Raw genomic sequence first — 15524 nt, forward strand, 5'->3', positions numbered from 1 at the left:
AAACTTTGTTTACTCTGAAGTTGATGGCTATAAGATGACTTAGTTCAAAAGCATCTCTTGAGTTCTTAAAGCCACATCTCCTAGTTTACATTTCCTATTTGACTTTTATTTATCAAGAATGGCACATTCCTCTTAAATTGCACAAAAACTGGCATGTATGCCCCAGATAACTGTTTTTTTTCCGAGTAGGAATGAAACAAACATGCACCATATTTTTTTAAAAAAAGCACTGATACTGCATATGAAATGTGCTATGTTTTATTCTAACAGCTGTAAATTCAATTATTTGTAAGAACACCTTATCCAAGCTCCTGTTTTATGCTGCCATTTGTTTCATTTAGTGAACTTTCACTTCTCCCTCTTTGCAGTCTTAACACTTACTGAAGAGTGTGGGGAGGCTGTTGTGTTTTACAGAATTGGTATGATTATTCTGTGTGCACTGCTTGCTTATTCATAGTCTTTTCATTATATTTATTCTTAGGAGCATAATGTCTTCTGAAGGAATGACAGTATTCTCTTTAACCCTTAAAATAAAAATGACAGGCAGCATATTTCTCTCAGTATTTCAGGATAAGAGAATAATGATACTTGGAGAGAGAGATGATTGCCTGGGTTAACCTGGAGCTGCCTCCTGTATTCTAGTTATTTTTTTTTCTTGCCACATTTTATGTGATACAAAGTGAGAAGTACAGAAGAGATGTGCTTTCCAGCAAGTTTCTTTAAGCAGAGGAACCTCCTGGTAGGAGGCACTGGCTGCAGTGAAGCCCTTTGCCCATTTTCCAGGTTTCAGGCTCCACATTTCTGGCATGGCTGATTGAGCAGAGCATCTGGGTCAGAGACACTGGTGGCAGTGTGAGAGAGGGTCTGAGCCAGGGGTAAACAAATGACTGCTGTCAGTGATGTGTGACCTCTGACCAGAAGAAAAGTAAGTTTTGTGATTGCTGATCATCCCTTAAGTCTGAAAGCTTACAATTTTTCTGAAAGCCTTAACTCATAGATTTTACTAATATAAATAGGAATTTTTTTTAATGTAAGTGTAGCCACAAAACACTTAAAGCTCTTGCATATGGAAAGAAAACTTTGAAAATATAAAAAACTCAGAATTGAGAAGAAAAAGTAGGAGTCCTAATCTCAGGAATGTAAGGGACCTGCCCAATGAGTTTTGAATTCTCATGTTTAGCAATTGTTTTAAAATCCTATGTGAGCTATCAGAGCTGTCAATAATAATAGCAATAATAAGAAGCAAAAGGAAATTACTTTTCCCACACACACACATTAGACCACCAAAAATAACCACTGCCTGCAACTCTTAGCTGAGATACCAGTGACTTCAGAGCATGTGTCCTTACTCGGAACTATTAATGATCTGTTTGTTACCCCTTGCCATTGTAGGGGGAGTACTCCAATGTTTAGAGCATGTGAGATAATCCAGAGATGTGCTCTGCCGAAGTTGTTGCCACTTATCTGCATTCCTCCTAAATAGGTTTCTAAATGCACTGCTCTCTTTTCCACACCAAGTAGGGAAGGAGCTGCAGCCTTGGAAGAAATGTGCTGGGGGGTGAAAGGGAGGAAAGGAAGCATTAAACGTCTGCCTAGAGGTATGACCGAACTGGCAAGGAGTTGGTGGACGTTACATACAGACACTGGTATGTTCAGGGTTACAGCTGCTGGCTTATGCCCTGGGGAATGCATTACCTTTCATTGCGTTTTTAATGTCCGCAGCTTTGAAGCCTTTGTTGCTGTATCTGTCACTTTGCAGGAAACACAAATCCCAGTCTGACAAGGAGGCTGGTCAGCCGGTTAGAGCAGGGAGCTGAAAGGGAAGGAAACAATTGGGAGTTTTGGAGTGTGAGAAACCAGGATATGATTCCTCGGTAAGTGGTTATACAAAAGAAGGCCTGCTACAGAAGATGTGGCAACAGTTCCTGATAAGACCAAGGACTGGCCTCAAGGGGGGGACAGCTACAAGTTGTATCCCTGATAAAGAGAAAGAGGGGCTTTAACTGGTTAGGACCAGTGTTGCAGTCTGGAAGGGAGGCAGATACGTACAAAGCATGTGCAAGGAACTGAGGTAAAAAGTTCAGCGGTGAGGAAGACATCTTACTTCATCTTTATGACCCCTGACGACCCACCACCAGAAGATACTGTGCTTGCCCGGAGGGGAGGAAACGTAATTTGCATGTGAAGCAGGGATCGATAATGCGTATGTATAGGTGTATTGAGAAACCTAATAAATATGTAATAATTAGTTCTATAAAAGGCTGAACACTATGCCAGAGAGCATGCACTCCTGTGGCAGAGTGATCCCCCCTACTGCCCAGCGCTGCTTGCTCTTGCCTTATAGTAAATTAGTCCAACAAGACTTACTGTAGTGAGTCCCTTATTTTTCACAGGAGTATTTTATTATTTAATTTGTTTTGTTTTGCCTGATATGGCGGTACTGGTTTCTCTGCTTTTAATATTGATGTGAGGGACCTTATTTTTGGTTCCCTTTGAAAGACACCCTTCTGAAGTGCTGCTATGCCTTGTTGTATGCATGTCTACTGGAATGACTGGGCCATATCTACAGGAAGTTTTCAAGAGGAGCTGGGAGTAGCAAGCGTTTCCAGATCCACCTGCTCCCACAGCCCATAGACAGCCTGTCTGGACAACCTGGCAGGGACTGGTCTGTCTCAGTGTGCACCATCCAAGCAGGCACAGTATACTGACTTTCAGCATGTACCTTCCCAAGTGTTAAAGAGGGCTACACTTGGCTATCCTGGGGCCATGGGGCCAGATGTGCTATCTGGCTGGGCTGTGTATCTGGTCCCAAAAGCAGCCTTAGGGCTAAGACAGGCCTAACAGTGTGTGGTTTGAGTTAAGCATATGGGAGACAGAATAATTCTGTAGCCCTGGTGCAAAAAGGCACTGAAGCGTGTTGTCAACTCCAAACATGCACCATAATTTCCTTAGTCTAAACAGCAGTTATTTCTACCTGCATGCAGCATATCTGTATGCAGATCCTCAACTGATCAAAATTGACTTTTAAGTGGAGTTTCTGGGCTTACACCAAACCAGGTGCTCAGGATTGGTTACGCTCATCCCAAGCATGCTGAATCCATTCTGTGTATGGGAACCTGCTTTAAGTATGTGATTGAGTGCCTGAACAATGCTGATTGGTTTCACAGTAGGTGAACACTGAATGCTTGTTGTTTTAATTGAATTCCATAATTGCTAGTAAGTGTGAGGATATGTGGAAAAGTAGTTTTTCTTGATCTGGCTCTAATGAGTTTGTACGCCTCCTCCATTTAATTTTAGCAGACATCTTTAATTATCACTTCATTTTTAACCTCAAATCACTTCTTGTGAAAAGTAATTTCTTCTTTTAAGGCCAAATAATTGTGCTTTTTTTGGGTGTGAATTCTTTCCTTAAGGCTTTTCTTAATGTGATGAAGGCCAGTGCTTCACACTGTAAGTAATGTCAAGACCCTTGCATCAAAAAGACATCTCTGAAATCAGAGTTTTGTGGTAGTGTTGATGTCACTGTTTCTAAACAGAGATGAGATAGTTTAAAAAGTATAAAGCATGGGGTCACAAGTTTAATTGCTTGGATACTGCCATTGTGGAAGGGGACCTGTGTTGCTCTGGGATTGCAGCAGCAATGGACCCTGCCTTTGCTGAGGCACTCGAGCTAGTATTTCCTCTTTCCTCTCCTGAAAAGGTAATACACTAGACTTTTTATTTTTCCTACCATTTTAATCTTGTATACTAGAGGAAAGCATGCAACCTTTTGGGGATACTTGAGTGGAAAAAACTTTCTGTTGATATGCATGAAGCCCTTGGAGAGAGCCAGTGCTGCATCAAAACTTCTGGGTACCAGCAACCTCCTCACCTTCAGAATGGCTTTAATCCTGAAGCTGAGTTGAAACTTAATGCAGTACTGCCCCTTCTTGTAGTTTTCTCCCTGCCCTATGGAGGGACTTGTATTTATCCATTGAGTTTAACTCCTAACGATTTTCCATACATAGAAGAGCGTGATACTACTACAAATCTCCTTAGCCTGAATAGATTATCATTTTAGCCAGGTCATTTCTGCTTTGCTTGAATTTAAGGCATCTTTCTGTAACTGAAGTGTATAGAGTTCAGAAAGACCATTATTATTAAGTACATTTGTCTAAAATTTCAGACTCTGTCAACCATTAGTATTTCGGGGTACTGACTGCTAATATGAAATGTAGAAACAAAAAGCGTATGCTATATGGGCAGGCAAAGTTGGGCAACAGGTCTTTTAAGTTGAGCTCAGCTTTTGTTGGTGACTGGTTTTTGACTGTGCCCTCCACTTCACGCTGTGTTTTACTGGTATCGGCTTGGAGTTAGGCTGTATCCGGCTGAGCCTTCGCCACTCCACACTGTGTATCTTCTGCGGATATTTTAATGAAGAAAATATTTAAATAATTAAGTGTTGGCAGCTGTTGCTAGCATGGCATGCTGGAGAGCCCAAATATTGGCTGTTTTTTGCAGACTCATCTGTTACTGTATTTGCTTGAGGAATTTTCTTTTCTTTCCTTTGGAGGATCTGTTGAACATGCTCATTATATTCTAGCTGGTATGGAACAAATACTAGTTAGGAATGGGGATGCTTGAGGCAAGAGAGCAAATTCAATTCCCTGAAAGCAGTTTCCACCTCTTACAACATCCCACTGCTGCCTCCAGTCTGTGTAACAGGAAAAAAGTATCTCCAACTCTCTTGTTTAGTTTCTGGTTTCTCTGAGAAATTTTTCCCTGTGCTTCACAGATTAGGGTCTTTGTTTATGCATTATTTCCCAGCTTCAGATACATGTTTCTGTTCATGTCATGGAAGCCATTAATTGGCTGGAGTTACACTTGGTCTCACTCTCTTTAGGGTTAACTTTTGGGGGGGGAAGATTGGAACACAAAATTAAAGGCTTTGTAATTCAACCTAAGGCTTTTAGAGAGTTGAGAGATCTGGCAAACATGGACTTATTTTGTAGAAATGCCTCTCACTGACTGTTCAAACCAACCTCTGGTATGTGACATTGAAACCTGTTCATTTGCTGCAGGTATCAAGTCCCGACAGGAGTGGGCACTGGGTACAAAGAGGCCCCACAGTTGGCCTCCACAGAGTGTTATGACCATGAAAATTGACTTGTTTTCTTCTTGGGACACAATCTGGTTGATTTTCTCTTGGGTTGGTAATTTCACTGCCTTTGGTCCCAGGAGGATTAAAGCTTCTAATTTTGAAGTTTCACTTATTGGAGTCTGATCCTGAAAATATCAGCAGGACTGCAGGACTGAAAATTATTGGTGCAGAAATTAATATGCATTTCAACAAATATCTCTTCTGTATTGTAAAATCTTTCAAAGGGGAGACTGACTTTGATCTGAGCAACAGATTGCCTTGAAATCTGGCAGTGGTCTAAGTTGAGAGTTTTAGCTTAAAGCTTTTAGTCTCACTGAGGTTTTTAAATTTTTTTTAAAGGTGATGCACATTTTATATGTTATAAGCTAGCCAGATTTGGACTTTGCCATATTTAGACTCTTAGGCTTTTATTAGTATCTTACAATTTAATATTGAGGATTAGTCTTAAAGTCTGAAAGTAGTACGTATATTGGGTGGAAGTACTCTTTAATTTCTGCTAATTATCAGCAAAAAAAATGTAGCTGGTGGTTGACATAAATCCATTTGAGTTTTGAAACAATTTTTTGAAGAAACTATTACCTTGACTTTTGTGATGAATGTCCAGCATGATGTCATGGGCAGACATGAAACATAATATAACTGTTCTACTTTTCACTTTAAACAGAGATAAGCAAAATCCAGAAGTGAAAAAGGCAAGTCCCTCCACCACAATGAGCGCTGGTAAGTGTGTGTTGTTTTCCACTTGCCCTCAATGGCATTCCTTTTTATTACTTGAAATATTCATGTCTGTTTCTGATTCAATTACTCTTTTTTTTTTCACTCTGCTGCCTTTGAGAAAAGAGCCAAAGTCCTTGAAAGCTCAGGGAATCTGACTATTAAGGCAACAGCAGAATGGCTTTGTATTAAAAAGTGTCCTGGCTTCCTTTTTGTTATTTCAGTGTGGCCCATAATGCTCAGAACATGACTAGAAACATCTTGAGCTGGAGTAGGTTATTTTAGCTTCTTTCATTTTGGAATACAAGCATTCAAAATTACTGATTACCTGAAAAAAATGTCTGAAAGAACCTGATATATTCTGATAGGGGTGAATGCAAAGTTTGACATCTGGATTGGAAAATTCAGCTGTTCAAAGAAGAATGAGGGACCAAGAAGTGGGGGTGGGTTGGGAAGAAGAAAACTTCTGGGCTTGTCTGGGTAACAGACTAAATCAGAATGAAAAACAAAGCAGATGCCATGCTGAAGTGCTGTATATAGGACCTGTGGAATAATATTCCCACTTGATTATCAAGTCTCAGCTGGAGTATCATGTCCAGTTTTTAGCACCACATTTTGAGAAAAATGTGAACCATTTGGAGAGAGTCCACAGGAAATCTAGGAGACTAATCGGGGTCTGAAAAACATAGGCTGGGAATTTCTCTTCAGCACTGATAAGCTTCCAGGTTGTGAAGCACCGGAACAGGTTGATTTAAGGTGGTGCAGGAAGTTTGTAAGAACTGTTAGGCAAATGTTTGTCAGCAGTGACAGAGGTAGACTTATTTCTGCCGTGGGTCAGGAATATGGCTTTAGATGACCTTTGGAGGTTCATTCTAGCACTATCTTCTATGTTTCTCTGAATTCACAAGAGCCAGTTTTATTCATGGCAGCTCAGGATGTTGCAGACTTGAAAGATCTCTCTTGAAAATCTCATCACTGAGCTGGATGCCACACGTACATACAGAGACTGTCCCTGTTTAAAAGAGGGTGTGATCCAGGTAGGCAAAGGCAAAAGAGAAACAGGGGTGTCATCCAAGGGAGATTTGTGTCTCCAGGCAGCATCTACTCAGATATTAAGGAACTGGGAAGTATTGCTACTCAAATAGTGCTGACCAATGGTATCCCTTTGCAGTCAGATGTTAAATTCAGTTCAGAGTTTTAATCTAGAAATCATCTGCTTCTTCATTTGTCTTACAGAACACAAAGAAACTGAGGTTGGAAAAACTGTTGTCAATGGGCTGAGCAGTAATGGACGAGAAAAAGGTGGGTTAAGAACTTCAGAGGCCTCTCTGCAGCTCCCCCTGCATGTCAGCTGCATGATGTGGTTGATTTACCCGGACATTTCCTATGGCAGGGGTTTCCAAATTTAGTTTGCTTGGCTACTGATACAAGAAGAGCCTTGTGCTGCACCATGCTGGCAGCAGCATCACTTCTTAGATGAACAAGTGTTCTTTGTCTCTTAAAGGTAGCAGGCTGGATTTGCCTCTTTGTATATTTTTAGTGCTGTTTTGAGGAAAGCTGTGTACTACTTGTGGTACTTGTGAGCACCTGTGAATCAATATCTTGGTGTGTTTAGACAGCATGGATTTGTGGGTGTCTCTGTGTGTGTGTGAATCCTGTTAATTTCAGTGGGAGGTGAAGGTTTGAACCCAGGATTAAAGGACAGGAACTAACCATTTAAGCAATAAAAAATTCTGTCATTAGCAACAACAATTTAAAACCCAAACTTATCTAAACAAACCAATTTTCATGTTAACACTGGCAGGTTTCCAGTGTGCTTTATAGCATTCAGTATTGTATAATTAAGGTGGTTTGGCTGGGTGAAAGTGTGTAGTTGTATGGTTTGGTTTTCTGCTGGTTTCATTTCCTTTCTTTTCCTTTAATGCCTTTTCATAGTGGTTAGTATTTTCACTGCATTGTGGATGGATGAATTCAGTCAGTTACAGAGCAGAACAGAGTTAGGGTTGTTTCCTAAACCACAGGCTGTTTGGATTTGAGATCTGTTGTGTTTCAGGGTCTCCAGCGCTCAGGGAGAAGCATGGAAAACAGGGTTTTATTTAGGTTCCTCTTTTATTAAAAAAAAGTACTTAAAACAATCCCATCAAATTAAAAACTGATTAGTTTATGAGGCCTGAAAAAAATCTGTCAAGCTCTTCCCCCATTCTTTTGCTTGAGAGCCCTTTTCTGCGTTGATGAAGCCTGTGCTTTCTGGTTTTGCCAGGGACTAGAAAGATCTGCCACAAGAGGGGGTGTACACACCACCCTGATGTCAATGCCTCCTGGCCCAGTGCTTAGTATTGGTGTGTAAAGTATTAGAAATGTGGTTTCTGTTACTCCTGATTTTGAAGGTCTGAGAGAGATGACATAGAATGTGAGGAGGCACCTACCATTTTCCAGTTTTCCAGTTAATACGTGCAGAAAGATTTTAAAAGAGACAATCCTGGCTCTGCAGAAATCAGGAGCTCAACTCAAGTTATTCTGGTGGAGCCATGATTTACAAGATGTTTATCCTGACAGATCCTGCTGAGCTTCACCTCTGAGTAGTTTTGCTTTTGCCTTTTTTTATGCCTGTGCCTCCTCCCCCCCACACCCTGTTTTTGTTTTAAAGAGTTACCCATAAGCTGCACTACAGAGTGGGAGAGAGGAAGTACTGGATGGTTTGGACAGTTTTGTAACAATTGCTAGAAATTTGCACAATGCTATGTATGTTTTTCCCCTATGTTACTATGTCTAGTATAATTAGTGTGCTAGCTGATGGAGTCTGGTAGAAATCTCTTCCATTTACTGTTTAAATGGATGGATTTTTTTCTGAAGTGAATATTTTGATGCTACCCTTTGGCATGAGACTATTTTCAAGATATTTCATGTTTCACCTCCTCCTGTTGCTGAACTTGTAAAATATGTGCCATAAAATCCGGAATTCATGTAATGTAGCTAGTTTAATGTTCCTCTCTCAACCTTTCGGTCCTTTTTTTTACACTTTGTTTTGTTTTTACACTGTTTTTTGTTTTAACTGAGCCATATTAATGTTGATTTAACACTTTTATTTTTGCATGTAGTGTATGTCAGCTAAATTATTACACTAAAATTTTTTTTTGGCTTCTAAAAACTAATGCTTCCAGATTCTTTTTGCCTGCAGCATAGTGGCAGTCAGCAGTTAGTCAATTCAGTGAGCAGTTTCTGTATGCTGCATAAAACAGATATGTCCTGAATTAGGGCGAATGAAGGGATATTTTTAACGGTTGCATCACTGTTCTCTGGACTGCTTTTGTATTTGAAATTTCCTGCTATTGTGTCTCCAAGTGCATTAGAAAATTTTGTGGCATGCTTCCCAAACTCTGTTCTTCCCTTTTGGATGTGCCATTTACGCTTTTATGTTTGCAGCTGTTGATGTCCCTTTATGTACACGCTCTATTTCTGCCGTTAAAATAATCCCTGTGAAGAAAGTGAAAAGTTCTCCTCACCTAGTGCTGCCTACAGGTATCTTCTTCCTTCCTCCCCCTGCCATGCATTAGTTGGCCATCTCTGTCTCTCTCTCTTTCTCTCTCTGCTTCACCCACGCACTCTGGCTAGTTTTCAGCTTCATCCTCTTCTCACTGTTTCCAGAGCTGTAGATTTCATCAGTAAATAATAAAGTTAGCTCTTGATGGCACAATACACTGTTCTCAATTATGCTGCTCCTCTGTAGCCATAATTGTTTCTGCTTGAATCTGGGATCATTGTAAGCTTTTCTTCTAATGCTTGGTTATGAATAATATTACTACAGACTCATTTTGAACCAAACTCCTGATGAACCAAAGGATGTTTCCTGTGTATCTTTAGTCTTTATGAAAATAAATGGATGTCAGAGATGGTATTTTACAGGTTCAAGCATAGTTCAACCTTGGTGGGATGGTTTTGTTTTTCTGTACATCCACTAACTTCATAGAACCTTTATATGGATAAATAAGGATGTCAGGCTGTCTCACCCCCTCCTCAAGCACATGTTTTCCCGACTTTTTCCCACTAAAAGTCCAAGATTATTTTTATACTTTGCTGGATTTGGACAGTCAGACTAGTCCAGCTGATCCTGCTTGTCTCTCCTAATGTCACCCATGTGCTCTGTTGGACTAGTATAGTGCTAAAATCATGTTTATTACCGTCTGCTGGATTTCTATACTGAGAGATTCAGATTTTTGTTTTCCATCATTTCACCTAAATTGTGAGGGAATTCAATATCATGGGCATTTATCTTCCTCTCACAAATTTAAATAGTCTGACAATATTTTATTTTCAAAGCTTTTCAAAACATTTAATTTTTCTGAGTTCAGAATTTTTTTTCTGATTATTGTTTTGATTCAGTATACAAGTTTAACATGTTGTATGAAAATTTAAAAAAAAAAATGCTTTGGTTCCCAGGTTTCATTCTCTTCCAATATGACAGAGACATTTATGGCATGGTGAACTCTGTGTTTTCATTTCACTCCAGTATGTGGGAAAGGAATCTAGGTGTAGGAGTGTGGGAGAACAGATACCCTGCACTCTCTGTGGATGTCTAAATCAGGCCTGGTGACTCTCATCAGTGTGTCCATGCCTCAGAGTTACAGCACTCTTGAAACTGGAGTCCCAGAGTTTAAACCTTTGTCCTCGGGTTTGAAAGTGGGTCCATAGAGTCCTTGGGCTGCATGTTGTGCTGTGTGGATGGGAACGATAGCCAGAATGGGGCTCCTGGGCAACGGGAATCCTGCTGCTCTCTGGATCATGCGAAAATCAGAGAAGTCAACTTCTATTTCACCAGGCATGTGGGTGACCTTAAGGCGTGATCAGTTGTTTGGTGTGAGTGCAAATGTGGTATATTTAAGGATTAAGCAGCATTTGATATGTCTGTGTGGATAGTCTTTCCCCTCACAGAGGCTGCCTCAGTGCTGCCTAAATTAACTAAAGGATGAACTGCAGGAAAATATCATCTGCTTCCTTATTTGTTCCATCCTTTCTCTAGTTCTAAGTGTGGATCTGAAGCTATGCTTTTTGTGAAACCCCTAAAGCATTGGAAGCCCACGTAAAAGCTTGAACTGTGGTGATTGCAGTGTAGAGGACTTCTGATGTGAGCCAGGTGTTTGACGTTTGTTGAGTCTTTCCCCTTACTGCTGTTGTCCATCTGTCACTATTGATGTTTCTCTATATCGTGGCCACTTTGGCTGTGGTTTGTGTGGTTCACAACCTTAGCCAAGGTGTTGTCATGATCTTACAGGCTGTACTGGTGTGGATTTGATGGGGCATTATCTTAATGAAATCAGCCAGGGAATATTGATCTGCACAAACATGGGCAATAAGCAACAGCCTTTGCCTCCTCTGTCCAGTCTGAAGGCATAACTTTTATAATAATAACAGTTCCTAGAGAGGAACTGCATCCCTCCACGTGCAGAGGTAGCATGATCCTCACCCCATAAAAATAAAAATCACTGTGTTGTCATTTGTGTAGCACAGCACGTGCTCAGGACTCCTTCAGGCTCCCTGTGTCATGGTAGGTCTAGCACCTCTGTTTAGGTGGGTCAAAGTGAAGTCTGATGGCAGCTACAGGATCAGTAACAGCTCAAGAGGAAGGGAGGTGAAATGTTTTCCTGTGGAAGTAGCTTGGATAAGTGAGAGACTCTTTAGGCTTATTGTTTCTGTAGGTATCTTAGAGCAAACAACTCTCCGGAAGGATCTTAAGCAAGGAGAGGGTAATAGAGTTGAAGCACTGATTAGTTAATACTTAATAGGATGCCAGGAGGAAAAAACCCAGATCTGGGGTTTTGAGTGAAATGCACAAAGATAAGACTGCACAGAAGCTGTGCTGAATCGGGCCTCAGCAAGGATGCTGGCATGATCTGGTGTCTGTCTCACAGGGTGATCTGAACAGGTATATGTTAAATCTCCTAGTTTTTGGCATTTGGGTTCCTATATCAGGAGGTGAAACACTGCCGTGAAACAGGGGGAGACGGCAGGGCGGTGGCTTGCAGTGCCCTGCCTTTAGATCATACTCAGCATAGTTAACAAGATTTTATCCTCCAGTGGTCATAAGACTTTTTTTTCTGCTCTTTCAGCCCTGTGCAAAACGCATTTTTAAGGCTTCAGCACATGAATCCTATGGTTTTATACCACTGGGACATCCCTATAGAAGAGCCACAGGTGTAAAGGTAGAATGTCCTTGCTAGTACAATATCTCCACACAAAGCAGACCAAATAAAGCAAATAGACCTGTGAAATTTGGTTCAAACACTCATCCTTTTTTCCTCTTTTCTTAGCTCTGTTGCACTGACTCAAACTTACTTCTACATTCATCAGTTACATGAATATGAAACTGCTTTGATTTCTCAGTACTTTAAATCCAGACCTAATCTTCATCTGCATAAACATTACTAGATTGATTCACCCAGAGGCAGCCATGCTAAAATTATTCCATAGACGTCTCATGGATCCTAGTAGCTGTGTATCATCTGTTCCAATGTGTCTCCTCTGTGCATGTGCATTTTCTGTAGAAGTGGATCCCACTAAAGTCTGCAGTGGAAAAGGAGCTGTGACCCTCCGGGCATCTGCAGCCTATGAAGAGAATCAGAACATTGCTTCGCCATGTCCTCAGGATGTTGAGCAAACTGAAAGTAAGTGGGTGGGAGGTTAACTGGAATATATTATGCACAATAACCCAAGTGAGGTCTGTCCATGATCTTGGGGTGACTTTTTAAAGCTCTGATTTAAAGCCCCAGATCCTATAGCATAATTGGAAACCTCTAGCAAGAACCAGACCTGTCAAGGGAGACTGACTCTTGCTCTCTCCCAGTGCAGGTTTCATGACCACTCACTCATTGGCTTAAGTTTGTTTACAGCTCCCTTTTTCTGTCAGGAGCACCAAAACCTCTCAAATGTGTGTTGTTTTTGGGGGTTTGTGTGGTGTGTGTTTTTTTTTGTTCCCCCCCCCCCCCAACAGGCCCGTGTCACCTCCTTTTATCCCAGGCGTGAGGTGAAACCGAAAGAGTCCAGGTGGTGGTACTGCCACCATAGCATTCACTTGGGTTGTCAAGGGAGGAGGCATAGCATCCCAGACAGAGGCTGGCTGTTGCCACAGAGGTCTGCCATCCTTCAATAGCAGATGTGCAATTACTTAATTGTAGGAGACAGGCAAAGCACAACAAAACTGGCCAGTGCTGTGGGTCTGGCAGAGAGGATGAAATCCCAAAGGCAAGATGCCGTTAAGGGGGGAGGGGGTCAAACTTGCTCTTGAAAGCAAAGCATACATCATTTCTGACTATATTGTTGGAGGAAGGGCAGTTCTATTAATTCCAGACCAAATGTGCTACTTTCTGCTCTGTTGTCTTCTCCCATTCTGCTCCATTCATGACCTGCCCTCTTTTCATGCTTGCCATTTCTCTGTTTCTTCACTCCTACCCACAGTCGTTGCCTCTCTCCTTTCTGTTGATGGCTTCATAAATTTCCAGCAGCCTGAATGGCAATGAGCTCATTACTATGGAAATTAGCTCATTAATACTTCCTTTGCTTACTCTCTCAATTGCTTTATGAAATGTGCTTTGGAGCTGGAAAAGCATTTTGCATATAACTTAAACAGCAAAATGGGTAGAGGGGTGGGAAGGAGTCCAGTGGGAGGTCGGTAGATAGGTGATGCAAGACCAATGCATCTGGCTTCAGGGAGTGGGTTGTAAAGCGACATCATGTTTTATAACTCCCTTCATGCACATAGTCTGCAAAACCTGATCTATTTGTTGGCAGTCCCTTATCTCAGTTAATCATACATAGTGATGTTGATAAGGATAGATATGTCTTCATAGCCTGTATCATGGCTGAATAGGGGATGCCTACATTTCCAGTAATTTGTGGTGTCTGGCTGTCAAGCTGCAGCTTTAGAAAGTAGCTAGCTGGGCTGCCTTTTTGCCTCTGAAGTAAGAATGTCAATGAACAATTGTTTCTTCATTGCTCTGAATGAATTGCCTTGTGTTTACAAAGGTCAGAAACAAAGAGGGCATCGTGTTTAGGGCTGGTCTCTATGGTAATTAGGCAGCCCTGTCAGAAAGCATTTTATGTGTGAAATGAAGTAGCTCAACTCTTAACTCCAGTTGGTACAAGTTTTCTGTAAACGTAACAGCTTCCCCCCCCCCCGCCCCCCCCCTTTTTTTTTTTCCTTTTTTTTTTTTTTTTTTTCCTCTGTGCCTATCCTCCACGCCTATCTCTTCCATCCTTCCTTTCTGTGAAATGCTTAGGTCTGGAGCCAGAAACCCCAGAAACAGGTACAAACATTGGCTGCTTATGTTGTTGCTTCTGTTGCTTTCTTGGAAATGTTTCTTGTTGCCTGGAAAAAAAAAGAAAAAAAAAAGTGAAGAAAAAAGTTCCCTTCTTTTGCTCCTCCTGTAGCTGGAGGGAGTCCTCTGTGAGCTGAGTTTTCCTTCCGCTTGTAGATGATTGGAGGTCATCATCTACCACTGATGCCAATGGGGATGCCCAACCATCTTCTCTGGCTGCCAAGGGTTATAGAAGTGTGCGTCCGAATCTTTCCTCAGACAGCAAGCCACAGGTAAGCCTTTCTTCTATGACCCTGAGGGTGATCTTCTGGGTTCAAGCAATGGATTCATGGTCTGGAGTCCTGGGTTGAACTCCAGACTTCGCTGCAGACTTGGGTAAGTTGCTGTGCCTCAGCTTTTCCTATCTTTAAAATGGGGGCAACACTGATGTCAGCAGAGTGCTGTGGAGCTTGTGTGTTCAGACATGCCACAGTGTTTCCTTGATGGATGAAGGAGGAGGAGGACAACACTATTAACAAATAGCAAGAAAAAAGGTGAAGTAATCATCTATTACTGTTTTGTCTTTTATGTTGGTCTATTTCCTAGAGGTTGCTGCAGACTGAAAGCAGAGTTACACCCAACATTAAAACCAAGATATTGGGGAAATGCCTTTTAGTTTTAACACTGTAACTGATACAAGCCAACAAGGGAAGGGTTGTTTGTACCTGAAGGTAAATTGTTGAAGTCAATCTGTTAAGAGAAGTGTTACTTCATCATTTTCTTTTGGGTGGTCAGTCTGCACAGAAGCAGTCTGAAAGCTGATAAGGAAACCCTTTATTAGAAACCATTTTCTTGTGTGAAAGTCTTTTTAAAGCCTTGTCCCTTGTCAGGGTGACTGCTCCCATCATCAGGGACCTATAGCAATGCCACAGAACAGACACCATTCCTGAAATTGTAAGTGAAAGTGGAAGAAGGCACAACTCGGCTGAAAGCATAGGAAGGAACAACAACCTAAAAGAGAGACCCATTTACTGCCTGATACTTACAGATGTCCTGTAGGCCCTTGTTGATCTTGTTGATGAACAGAGAGAGCACTGATGCACATAGTACTTCTTATAGAAGTCTCAAAGACTGCTGTCTAAACTAAGCTGAAATGGAAGAAAATGGAAAACAGCAATTGCAGGTGGTGAATTAGTATTTCCTGATAATACTGTGTAGTGGTGAAGTGAGGCTTCACCTAACCTAGGGAAATATTGTGGCACTACTATCCTTAAGGAATTAAAAGGAGTGAGCCTATTCCAGAAGCAGAGCCCTTCAGAAGGAGCACTTACCAGCCCACTTCTCCACTCCCTTACACATCAAGGGAGGTGGGGAAAGAGGGG

General features: G+C 41.4%; 1 protein-coding gene across 1 annotated transcript in view; it reads left to right on the plus strand.

Annotated features, from left to right (window-relative positions):
• The first annotated feature begins 14351 nt into the window (after nucleotides 1–14351).
• SORBS1 (sorbin and SH3 domain containing 1) overlaps nucleotides 14352–15524 on the plus strand; it is a 61063-nt gene continuing 59890 nt past the window's right edge. The window contains exon 1 of the mRNA XM_010074169.1: nucleotides 14352–14435. The gene's annotated coding sequence lies outside the window, so the exon portion shown is untranslated. The remainder of the gene's footprint in view (nucleotides 14436–15524) is intronic.

The sequence above is a fragment of the Pterocles gutturalis genome, unplaced genomic scaffold (assembly GCF_000699245.1).
Source record: "Pterocles gutturalis isolate BGI_N339 unplaced genomic scaffold, ASM69924v1 scaffold8842, whole genome shotgun sequence".
NCBI classification, from domain to species: domain Eukaryota; kingdom Metazoa; phylum Chordata; class Aves; order Pterocliformes; family Pteroclidae; genus Pterocles; species Pterocles gutturalis.